The 11399-nt window shown below is 51.5% G+C and overlaps 1 non-coding gene across 1 annotated transcript; it reads right to left on the minus strand.

Annotated features, from left to right (window-relative positions):
* Positions 1-10278: 10278 nt before the first annotated feature.
* On the minus strand, positions 10279-10385 carry LOC148093233 (U6 spliceosomal RNA). The gene has a single exon (XR_015714462.1). It is a non-coding gene; the product is annotated as a U6 spliceosomal RNA (small nuclear RNA).
* Positions 10386-11399: the final 1014 nt, after the last annotated feature.

The raw sequence follows: 11399 nt of genomic DNA on the forward strand, positions 1-11399 counted from the left end.
CACACAGCACCATCCACCAGGCAGGACTCGTACCCTGTACACATGTGTGACCTGGGGCTGTTGCCAAGGGAGCTGGCAGTGCCCCTCCCCCATCTGCTCAGCATTAACCAAGCTGCCAGTTAACGCAGCGTGAAAGCCCCAAACCCAGCTTCGAGGCTGCCGCCTGCTCCCACGCTCTGCCGCTCAGGCTGGGAGCTTGACGGGCCGCGCCTGCCCCGCCTGCCCTGGCCGGTCTCCCCAGCAGCAGCTGGTTGCTGTCCTCCCGGCTGGACTGCAGCTGTTCCTGCCTGCCTGGTCCTCCCCGAGGGAGCCCCCGTGGCCCTGTTCTCAGATGCCCTGGGGGGGGGGGGCATAGAAACGATCAGCTTCCCAGGGCTCTGAGCCTGGAACCTTCCTCGGCCCCATCCCAGGGGTTACTGCTGCAATCCAGCCCCTGAACCATGGGGTGGGGGTGCCTGACCCAGTGCCTGGCTTTCTCTCCTGCCCTGTCCTGGCACAGGACTGTCCAACCAGGACAGACCCTTGTGGAGACCACATGGACTGGTTCCCATGGCTTCCGGTGGGGTGACAGCTGGAAATACATAAAGGGTCAGAGAGATTGGATATAAGAATTTGGGGCTGGGCCACCCTGGAAGACTGAGCAGCACCTCGCGGCCATGTTTCTTTCCTACTCTGGATCTCCTCATTCCCCAACCATGCCTCCCTGACTCACCATGTTCCAAATTGAACTACTCATCTCCCCCGCAAAAATGCATCTTCCCCAGGGCCCCCCATCTCAGAAGGCACAGGCCAGAAACCAGAGAGTCATCCCTGACCACCTCCTTTCCCTCAGGAGCCCCATTCCTGAAGGAGGTAGAAAAACAGCAGACTTGAAGCCAGAAGATTCAAAGCCTGACACTCCCAGTGCTCCCAGGCCAGTGCTGTCACTTCTCCAGTGGTCACTTGCTTCACCAATATGAGTGCCCCGCGTGCATCTCTGGGCTCAGGTTTAAGACTAGAAGAGGCTTGGTTAAGCACACGCTTGGGGGAAGACGCCAGGCAGAGTTCACACGGGTTATACTGAGTGTTTCACTGAGAACTAGTGCTTGGGCTTTGCAGCAGCCTGAGGTCCCCTTTGCAGCCCAAGGTCCCCTTCACTCAGATTCCCCTACAAGTGGCTCCAGTGGCAGCTTCCTAAAGCAATTCTTGGCTTATGCACCTCCTTCATTTGAAAACCCAAACTGGCTTCTTGGAGCCCCTAAACTTTCTGACTGAGCCCCGCCTCCAAACTGAAGTCTTCCCCTGACTGTCACTGGTCAGTGACTATGTCCTTCAACCCAGCCAATCACAAGAGAGCCCCCTGGGGAAGGAAAGAGTCGGTTGGAATAGCGTGTAAAGACTAGGGGGCAAGGGGGGAGAGTCCCCATTTCCCACTTCCCCACCGTGAACCCACTGCCTTGTCAAGCTCAGCCACCCACCGCTTTCCCTTACCACAGCCTCACCAGATAAAGATTATGCTTCCCAGTTGATGGTAGAGAAACAGGGATGTCACAGTCCAGGGTCACAAGGATGGTGCTCCAAAGAAGGAGGTGAGTTGACACCCCACCCCACCCCAGGTTCCCAGTGGGTCCTGTGCACATGGGAGACCTGAGCCAGGTCACTCAGAGTGACAGGGGCAGGTGCTGCCTGGTAGGTCCCAGGGGTCAGGAGGGGCTCAGCTGCCAACTCTGTGCCCCCTCCCTGCCCACCTCCCTGGCAGGCACACGCTTGCTGGGGCCCTTCCACATTCTTGGTGTCGCATGTAAGAGGGAGACAGATGCTGCTAATTCCCGTGCAAGCTGGGCTGCCCCACCTCCCCTCCCCAAGCCTGCTCTGGGCAGCAGAGCAGCAGCTGGAGCCTGGGTCCTGAGTGGCCTAGCCTGTGACACCAGCCATAGGAGCCTGTAGAAAAAGCATTGGTCACCTCCAGACTCTGCCACTTGCTGACTGAATTTATCAGTCAAGATTCTGGTGAGGGCAACAGATAGACAGCCACTGGGATCTGGGAGCCAGAGCCCAGGGACAGGAGGCTGCTGGGAGCAAGGGTCAGGTGGTCCACAGCACAGGACAGGGGCTGCTATGACCGAAGTTACCCTCTGAGCCTGAAACAGGAATGCTGCCACGCCTGGAGAGTGGTTTTAAGTGCTCTGTCAACAACTGGGATTAGCAGAGAATGGCCCCAAGGCCAGGCTGCCAGGATCCTACTCCCTCCTCAAGGCAGCCGTGACAGAAAGGCATCCTTGTCCTGTTGCCCAGATAAGGACAACTGAGACTCAGAAGGAGTAAGTGACCAGGCCGAGGTCACACAAGAGCAAGTGGGAGAGTCAGTGCCTGTGACCAGGTGCCCTGTCCCACTGCAGAGCTCATTCCCACAGTCCCAGTAGCCCAGCCTTTCCAAGGACCAGGGGAGGCTCTGGGTTTGCAGAAGCGGGGACGTCTGTTCATGGAGTGTCCACACACAGGGGTGAATGGACATTCAGGAAGCCCAGCATTTTGGGCTCCAGCCCATGGCCTTTGGTTCCTGCCACCTAAAGGCCCTCACACGGGCTGTTCCTTCCTGGGGAACACTTCTCTCCCCTCGCCTGGCCAAGCCCTCCTCACCTTTCATATGTCATTCAAACCTCATTTCTTGGGGTGGCCTTCCCCAGGTCCCTGCCAGGTTGGGTCTCCCTTCAGGCTGAGACCCCTATTCAGAGGCGCTCAGCATTGTAGAAGGGGATGCTCTCAGTCTCCTTCCTGCAAAGAGAGCACCAGAAAGCCAGCACTGCTAGGATGGATTTTCAATCAGTCCTGAAACCTCAGCATATTTCCACATTTACCTGGAGGCCCTGGACTACTGGCTCCCACCCTAGAATCTCCTATGGGGTAGGTCTGAGGCGGAGCCTGGAAACTTGCATTTCTAACATGTTCCCAGGGAGTAAAGCTGCTGGTCTGGGGGCCACACTTCAGGAACCAGGATTTTTAAAGAGGTGTTACATGTTCAAGGTTGAAACAACTCAACAAAAACTCCAATGGCATAAGAGGTTTCCAGTGAAAAGCAACCCCCCAGCGCCCACTCTCTCAGCTTCCCAAGGCCAACTGTCCCCATTTTCTGAGTCTTCCTGCATGCTCCCCCTCCCCCAGCTTCATAGCCCTTGATCCAGTTTAATGGCTACTGTCCTTGTTCCCTAAACTCCCACCCAGGCTGCATCTGGCAGAACTGAGGGGCAGTAAAGTGTTGAATAAAGGGACGAAGGAGACCCATTCCCAGGTTCAGACACACTCAGGTGTGCACACTCAGCCACACTGCCTGCCCCTTCCCACACTCAAGACTCAAATTGGGATGGGAGACACCTCCCTCCCCTCCACCTGCTGTAGGATTTAGCCTAATCCCAGAGGGAGGCAGCTGCAGCTCTCTCTGGGGGAGAGGGCTCCCCTCCGGAGGAAATCTCTTTTTATTCTCTTGCTGCAGAAATCTGACCTTCCTTGGCACCTGGGCTCCACGGCTGGGGCCTGTCCCCAAGAAGTGACTGAGGAGGAGGCGTGAAATCACCAACAGCTGAACTCACCCAGCCTTCCCCCAATATCCTCTCCAAATCGGTGGCTACTCACATTCCACAGCGCCAGCCCCTTCCGGCCCCCCAGTGCCAGGTGCAAGGTCTTGTGCTGGCACTTTGGGCCCAGCCCGACCGGGCCCTACTGATCTCACCAGCTGACCCTTAGGGTATGACTGTGGGCTCCTTACAGCTCTCCAGGCCACACCTGTACCCTTCAGGTCTCAGCTCAATTAGTGCCCCTCCAGGAAGGCCAGTCTGACCTGGAGGCACAGCGCAGGCATTCCACCTCCATGCATGACTGGAAGGACCCAGTTATGTCTCCCTGTCCCACCGAGGGCAGGGGACTCTTGGGATCTCTTAGGCTCCATCTCTAAGAATGCAGGCCCAGCGAGTACAGAGGGGGCCACACTAAAGCTTGTCAAATGACTGAGTGACCTGGTAAGGGAGATGATGAGGCTCCCTTTCCTTCCACAGCTGAAATCAGGTCCCAGCAACAGAGAGTTGGCTGGCAGGGCTGAAACATCAAGACCCATATTGGGCCTGGCCGGGCGTGGATCAGCGGTTGAGCGTGGACCTAGGATCCAGGAGATGGAGGTTCGATTCCTTGTTGGGGCACATGCCCAGGTTGTGGGCTCTTATCCCCGGTTGGGGGTGTGCAGGAGGCAGCCAATCAGTGACGACTCTCTCATCATTGATGTTTCAACTCTCCCTCTCCGTTCCTCTCTCTGAAATCAATAAAGATATATTAAAAAAAAAAAAAAAAAAAAAAGACCCATATTGTACAACAACTCTAGAACCTTCAAAGAGGGGTAGCTCTCAGATTCTGGGGGGGAACAGAGATTATTATTATTGCTGGAGGACCCACTGCATGTGCTGAGGGCTTTACCAACAGAGCTGAGTGTTTGTCCCCTCCCAAGCACCCCTTGAAGGCCTAAATGATGGATGGCTTGGAATTCTCTCTTTTCTTTTCTTTTTGGCCTGGAATTTTCTAGAGCAGCACTATCCAATAGAACTTTCTCCAATGATAATAATGTTCTATATCTTGCTGTCCAAGACAGTAGCCACTAGCCACATGTGGTTACAGAGCACTTGAAATGTGGCTTGTGCAACTGAGGAATTGATTATTGTAATTAATTTAAATATTAACTTAAAGAGCTGTGTATTGACAGGACAACTCTAGAGCCTTCACAAAGGGACTGCTCTGGGTGCACTGGTGGGGGGAATCTCCAACTCATACCACTGAGGGGAAATTTTGAGGTACAAGCAGTGTGCATAGTGCACTCTCACCCATGTCAAATTTATGCCCAAGGACGTAGGGATGCAATCACTTGGGCAGATGGTCACAATGGTTGCTTCTGGGGAGAACTAGGTGGCTGGGGTCAGAGAAGAAGGGGACCTTTATTTCTTTTGACATGCATTACTTATATACAAAAATTGAAAATCTTTTTCCAAAAAAATACCACAGAAGAAAATTATTCCCTCTGAATACACACCAGCTTCCAAAGCTTCCTGGCCCCAAAATCTCAGGTTGCCCCAGAGCTAGCTTTGGAACCTCTGAGGCCAAGCACCCTCTGCACAGCCATACTGTCCTCCTGCCCGCTTCATACACCAACCCAAACTGGAAGCTAAGCCTGAGCTGACCCCTGCTCACTCCCAAAACCCCCTGCACACCCCTCCTCCATCTAGTCTCCAGCCCCAGTGACCTTCCTGTTTTTCCACCACCCTGAGCTCAGGCAAACCTCAGGGCCTTAGCACTTGCAGGTCCCTGCCTGCCTGGAATGCTAGTCCCCTGGTTCTTCTGGCTGGGTGTCAGAACTGTGTCCTGTATTTTTGCCATAAGCATAAATATGTTTGCTGTGAACATCTTTGCTGCAAGCATTTTCACCGCAAGCATTTTATTTATTTTTAAATATTTTTTTAATTGATTTCAAGGAGAGGGAGAGATAGATAGAAACATCAATGATGAGAGAGCCATTGATCAGCTGTGTCCCGCACACCCCCTACTGGGGATCGAGCCCGCAATCTGGGCTAAACGGGAATGGAACTGTGATCCTTGTTCATAGGTCGACACTCAATCACTGAGCCACGCCAGCTGGGCTCCACCACAAGCATTTTAGCCCCACAACCAACTGGCCTTAACAACTGGTTGACAGTTTGGTTCACATTTGGCAGACAAGGTCTTGAAGGCTGTTGTCAGTTTGGTTTCCTTCTCCATGGACGAAGTTCTTGCCACCACTTCCATTTTTATATTACACAAATCTTAGCCCCCATAATGGTCTTTACAGCCATGAGTAGAACTGATGGTCTTAAAATAGTGAATATTAAGGACTAAGAATAATGCAGGATTGCAAAGCTCCTGGTCAAGCCGGAGTGAACACTCTACTCGAAACTAATGACATACCAGTTTACAAACCCTTAGGTCAGCAGAGTCATCCCTCCCACCCTAAACACTCAACCCAGCTATGCAACTGCAAAAGGTGACTACAGTCTTCAGGGAGTGTTCATTATCGATTCTTTAGTTGGAAACTGACACTCTGCTTAACAAAAGACGAAACAAAAAAGGAAAAGTAGCAAAAAAGGAAAAGTGCTACAGTCCTCCTGAAGGAAGACAAATCGACAAGCAGAGAAAAAAATATATAACACTGTGAATGAGAGACTTCAACGACGATGTATTTTCACTTTTTGCCATAAAGTCTTTTCAATTTTGTGATGAATTTTTCATATTTCATCATGTCCTTTTTAATGTCTCTCTCTCTTTTTACTATTTTATCTTTTACAGAAAGATTGCCTCATGGCCAATTAGTTGTAGAGCAAAAATGTGTGTGGCAAAGATGTATGTTTACAGCAAAGATGCTTATTGCGCAAATACCTAGAGCCTGTCAGAACAAAGGTCACCTCCTCAGAGTAGCCCCTCCTGACCACCCCGGCTAAAGTCCCCTCTCTGTTATTCCATATTTTAGCCCCTTGTTTGTTTTCTCCTGTCATTACCTTATTTGCTCACTCTTTACCGGCTGCCATCTCCCTGGAAGGTAAGCTCTGAGAGGCCGGGGGGCTGTCCTGTCCACAGTGTACCTTGAATGTGCTCCACAGATGCTCATGGAATGAATGTATGTTGAGTGAATTTCCCAAATTCAAAGTTCAAATCCCAGGCTGGCAAGCTGATCTCAAAGAGGATCCCCACACCGTTTAGGAACTGGAACGGTGCCCTCCAAACATACGACAGTGTATTTAATGAACCCTGCAGTGTCCACAGAGGGACAGTCAACCCCTCTCATCTCCTGACCTGGGGCCTAGTCCTGATGGGAAGCTGAGAACCCAGAGAGGGCTCAGGACTGTCACTGTCCTTGAAGTACCGTCAGGCTTGGGGTGTCTGCTTGTAAATAGCACTCCCCCACACTGTGTCAAAGGCAGCGTGGGCACAAGGGCCAATATCTAAGGAAGGCCAGCAAATCCATAAGAAAGAGACAGCCACCTCCGAACAATACAGAGAGGATATGATGCGGTGATTGACCGACAAGGAAACCCAGAGGTTAACAAGCACATGGGGAGATTCAAAAATAATGCGAGAGATGCTCTCACTTTGCACCTATCAGACTGGCAAAAGTTAGAAAGCTAGAGAACACACGACAGGAGTCACAGGGCTATGGGAGGCCTTCCTGGACTGCGGGCACAGCCATCCCGGAGCCGCCTGGGAGCTTTGTATATAAACACATGCCCTATGATCTAGCAATTTTGCCCTGAATATATACCCCAAATCCTCACATATGACCAGGTGGGGAAAGTTGGAGGAGGGGTTGGAGGCAATCAGGAGTCCACTGAGTGGTGGATGGATAACATGTAGAGGGCCATTGGACAAATAGCATATAGCTACATGGAGGGACCTCAGACTCCAAGGGTTGAGTGGAAAGCGTAAGAAATAGAATGAGCTCTAAAGCATAAAGTCAACTGCATGAAAGAAATGGTGACAGCCCTGGCTGGTGTGGCTCAGTTGGTTGAGAGTCATCCCATGCACCAAAAGGTTGCCAGTTCCATGCCAAGTCAGACACATTCCCAGGTTTCAGGCTCAGTCCCCAGTAGGGGGCATGCAGGAGATAGCCAACTGATGTTTCTCTTTCCTCGATGTTTCTCTCTCTCTAAAATCAATAAAACATATTTTAAAAAAGAAATGATGATAGAAAACATAGCTTACAAGGACAGTCAGCAAGATTGTCTGGGAGGTAGGATGATAGAGTGGGGAATGAAGACCAAAGGGAATTAAAAAACAAACACAGGCCTGGCCAGTGTGGCTCAGTAGTTGAGCATCGACCTGTGTACCAGGAGGTTGCTGATTTGATTGAGGGTCAGGGCACATGCCCAGGTTGCTGGCTCTATCTCCAGCAGGGGGGCATGCAGGAGGCAGCAGATCAATGTTGATGTTCCCTTCTCATCAATGTTTCTATCGCTCTCTCCCTCTCCCTTCTTGTGTCCCTAAAAATCAATAAAAACATTTTTTTAAAAATCAAAACACAGGAATGAGGTCCAGGAGCAGCAGGAGCCCAGGGGAGGGGTCAGTGATGCTTCCTGGAGGAGGTGACCCAGGTGCCTATGTTGAGGAAGAAGGAAGAGCTAACCAGAGAGAATAAGGGGTGTGTGTGTGTGTGTGTGTGTGTGTGTGTGTGTGAATGTTGAGGGCCAGAAGGCACAGTAAACAAATATTTATTGAGCACCTACTATTGGCCTGGTGCCATCTAGTCACTGATTTACCCTGTGATGAAGACAGGCCCTTCCCAGGTAACTCAGTTGGTTAGAGCATCATACCAATACGCCAAGGTTGTGGGTTCAATCCCTGGGCTGAGCACATATAAGAATCAACCAATAAGCCTGGCCAGCATGGCTCAGTGGTTGAGCGTCGACCTATGAACCAGGAGGTCGTGGTTTAATTCCAGGTCAAGGCACATGCCTGGGTTGCGGCTTTGATCCCGGGTGGAAGGCGTGCAGAAGGCAGTGGATCAATGACTCTCTCATCATTGATGTTTCTCTCTCTCCCTCTCCCTCTCTCTCTCTGAAATCAATAAAGACATATTTTAAAAAAAGAACCAACCAATGAATGCATAAATAAGTGGAACAACAAATTGATGTTTCTCTCTTTCCCTTCCAAATTAATAAATGAAAAATTTTTAAAAAAAGAATAAATGCCCAGGAAACTGCTGACTAGAATTAAACACAGGCTCTGAAGGTCAGCTGGCTGCAGCTGTGTCTACAGTGGGGCCTGATCCCTGACCTGGATCAGCAAAGGGTTTCATGAGGAAGTGATATTTGAGTTGAAGGAGGGGAGTGCTTGCCTTGTGATGAGTGGGAGGAAAAGCATTTCAGGCAGATGGAACAGATTCTGCAAAGGTCTGGAGGCAGGCAAGAGTGGGGAGAATTTGAGACACTCCAATCTGGCCACGTGGACAGTGCACATACAGTACAGCATAAGGGAGACCATGGTGCCAGATGAAGCCACAGCACAGTGAACCTTACAGGCTGCAGGATTTCATCTTCTAGGGGTGTCAAGACACCAGAGAGTGGGGGCTGCTAGTGCAGATGTAGGGAGACAGGCAAGAGGATTGTTGCGGTGTCGGGTTAGAGACAGAGCTGGGAACTGGGACAGCACTCACAGTAATGGTGGTAGGCAGGAGAGGAAGGTGGTCAAGAACTTGCAGGCGAGAAGGGGCCAGGTGGAGTCCACGCGAATGCTTCAGGGACCAGAGGAATGGTCCGTGGAGGTGGCCAGGGGAGATGGTGGCGAAAATTTAAGTCAAATGAGCTCTGCTTGATCCCGACAACCCCACCACCCTAACTCCCCATCCTTATACCTAGCATCCAAACCACCCCCAACCCCATCCCTTGGCCTCCGCCTCTCCTTTCCTCTCTCATTCCTGTGCAGAAATGCGCCCTGGGAAGGGTCTCCCGCAAGGGAAGCTGAGCCGAGGGGACACACTGGGGTGATGGGGCCACCTACTGGCAGCCACAAGGAGTGCAGCATCCCACTTGAGTCACGTGTGAAGTGGGGGTGGGGGACCTTGGGCTGTACCCACAGAGGTTTCAGATGGGGAGCCTGTGAAGAGATGTCTTGCCCTGCTGGTGCTGATCGGATCATTCCCGAAGGACTGTTCAGTTCTGGGTGCTCTATTTTTCAGAGTGATGCTGATAAGCTCTTCTCCACCCTACCCAGCAGAATAGTTGATGGGCAAAACTACTGTAATTACCCCTGCTCAAAACCCTCCCACAGCCCTCAGGATTGGGTCCAAACTCCTTAACACACGTTAGAATTTAGCCCTAGCCTTAGGCACACCTCGTTCTCCTTAGTTCCAATCCTTCCCTTCACCTTCCCCCCTCCCCCATCCTTTTGCACTGATTGCTCTCTCTCCTCTTGGAACACACCCACTCCCTGTTGGTTTTCTTTTCTTTCTTTCTTCTTTTTAATTGTTGAGAGTATGACTCCTCTTTACCGCCCTCCACTCAGGCCCCTCCCAGGCCCCGGCCTGTTCATTGCCCGGGTCCATGAGCTGTGCACATTTGCTTATAAGTTCTTTGGTTAATCTCTTCCTTCCCACCTTCCCTCTGAGATCTGTCAGTCTGTTCCATGCTTTCATGCCTGGGGGCCCTATCTTGTTTGTCAATCTATTCTGTTCCTTAGATTCCACATACGAGTGAGATCATGTGGTACTTACCTTTCTCTGACTGGCTTATTTCACTTAGCAAAACTGTAGAACGCTTCATGAATTTGTGTGTCATCCTTGCTCAGGGGCCATGCTAATCTTCTCTGTGTTGTTCCAATTTTAGTGTATGTGCTGCCGAAGCGAGCACTCCCTGTTGGTTTTCCAAACTCCTGCTCCTCTTTCAAGTCTCAAATTCCCTAGGCAAAGAGAGGAGTGCTTCAGGCAGTGAAAACAGCATGTGCAAAGGCCTAAGATGCCTTCAAGGAGATGGGAGGAGACCAGAGACCAGAGAGGTTGATAGAACTTCAGGGCTGCAGCAGCAGACCCGCACGGCTCATGGGCTCTTGTGAAGGGCGAGTTCCCAGTGACGAACAACATTTTCTGCACCAAAGGACATGATCAGACGTGTGCTTGGAAAGTCCCATAAGAGGCTGCCAAGTGAGAAAGGTCCTGAAGAGGCTGGGGTGGGCGTGGGGAGAACAGGCATGGGTTACATAGGTGAGAGATGACGGGGACTTGGGCCCCTGAGCCCGGGCTCTAGCCTCCCTAGGGGACCTCAGCTTACTCCAATGTACTCCACACCCTCCCCACTTCTCTTCCAGGGGGTGTTAGGTCCCCAATCACTGCCTGCCCCTCGAAGCCAGCACTTGCTCCTTGTGGGAGTGGGAGCGGCCACCTCAATTTAGAAAAGGACAGCATGTTCAGGTTCGAAGTTGTTAAGTTGGTAGTGAGTGACAGAGATGGGATTTGTCTGCCTCGCCCACCATACTAGGTGGCCCAGCAGTTACAGGCAGGGCTCTGTCACTTGATGGCTGTGTGACTTCAGATGGATCATGTCATCTTCCTCTGCCTCAGTGTCCTCTTCTACAAAATGGGAGCAATCCTAGTAACATGTTCTATGGGGTTTTTGAAGAGCATACAGAATAAATGCCCATAAGGGCCTTGCACAGTACCAGGCACACAGTAGGTGCTCAATAAATGATTGCTGTTCACATGAAGACTGTCCCGGGAACTTTACATGCTCACTGGGGAATGCGCTTCAGGCTTCCGGATCAGGAGGAGGGCAAAGGGAGCTCCAGGAGGGCTGGGAAGGGAGGAGAAAGCAGAGGGAGCATCTTGGGGTAGGTCCGCAGCTAAGTCGCCCTGAGCTCCAAGGGCCTTG

The sequence above is a fragment of the Miniopterus natalensis genome, chromosome 4 (assembly GCF_054644295.1).
Source record: "Miniopterus natalensis isolate mMinNat1 chromosome 4, mMinNat1.hap1, whole genome shotgun sequence".
Lineage (NCBI taxonomy): Eukaryota > Metazoa > Chordata > Mammalia > Chiroptera > Miniopteridae > Miniopterus > Miniopterus natalensis.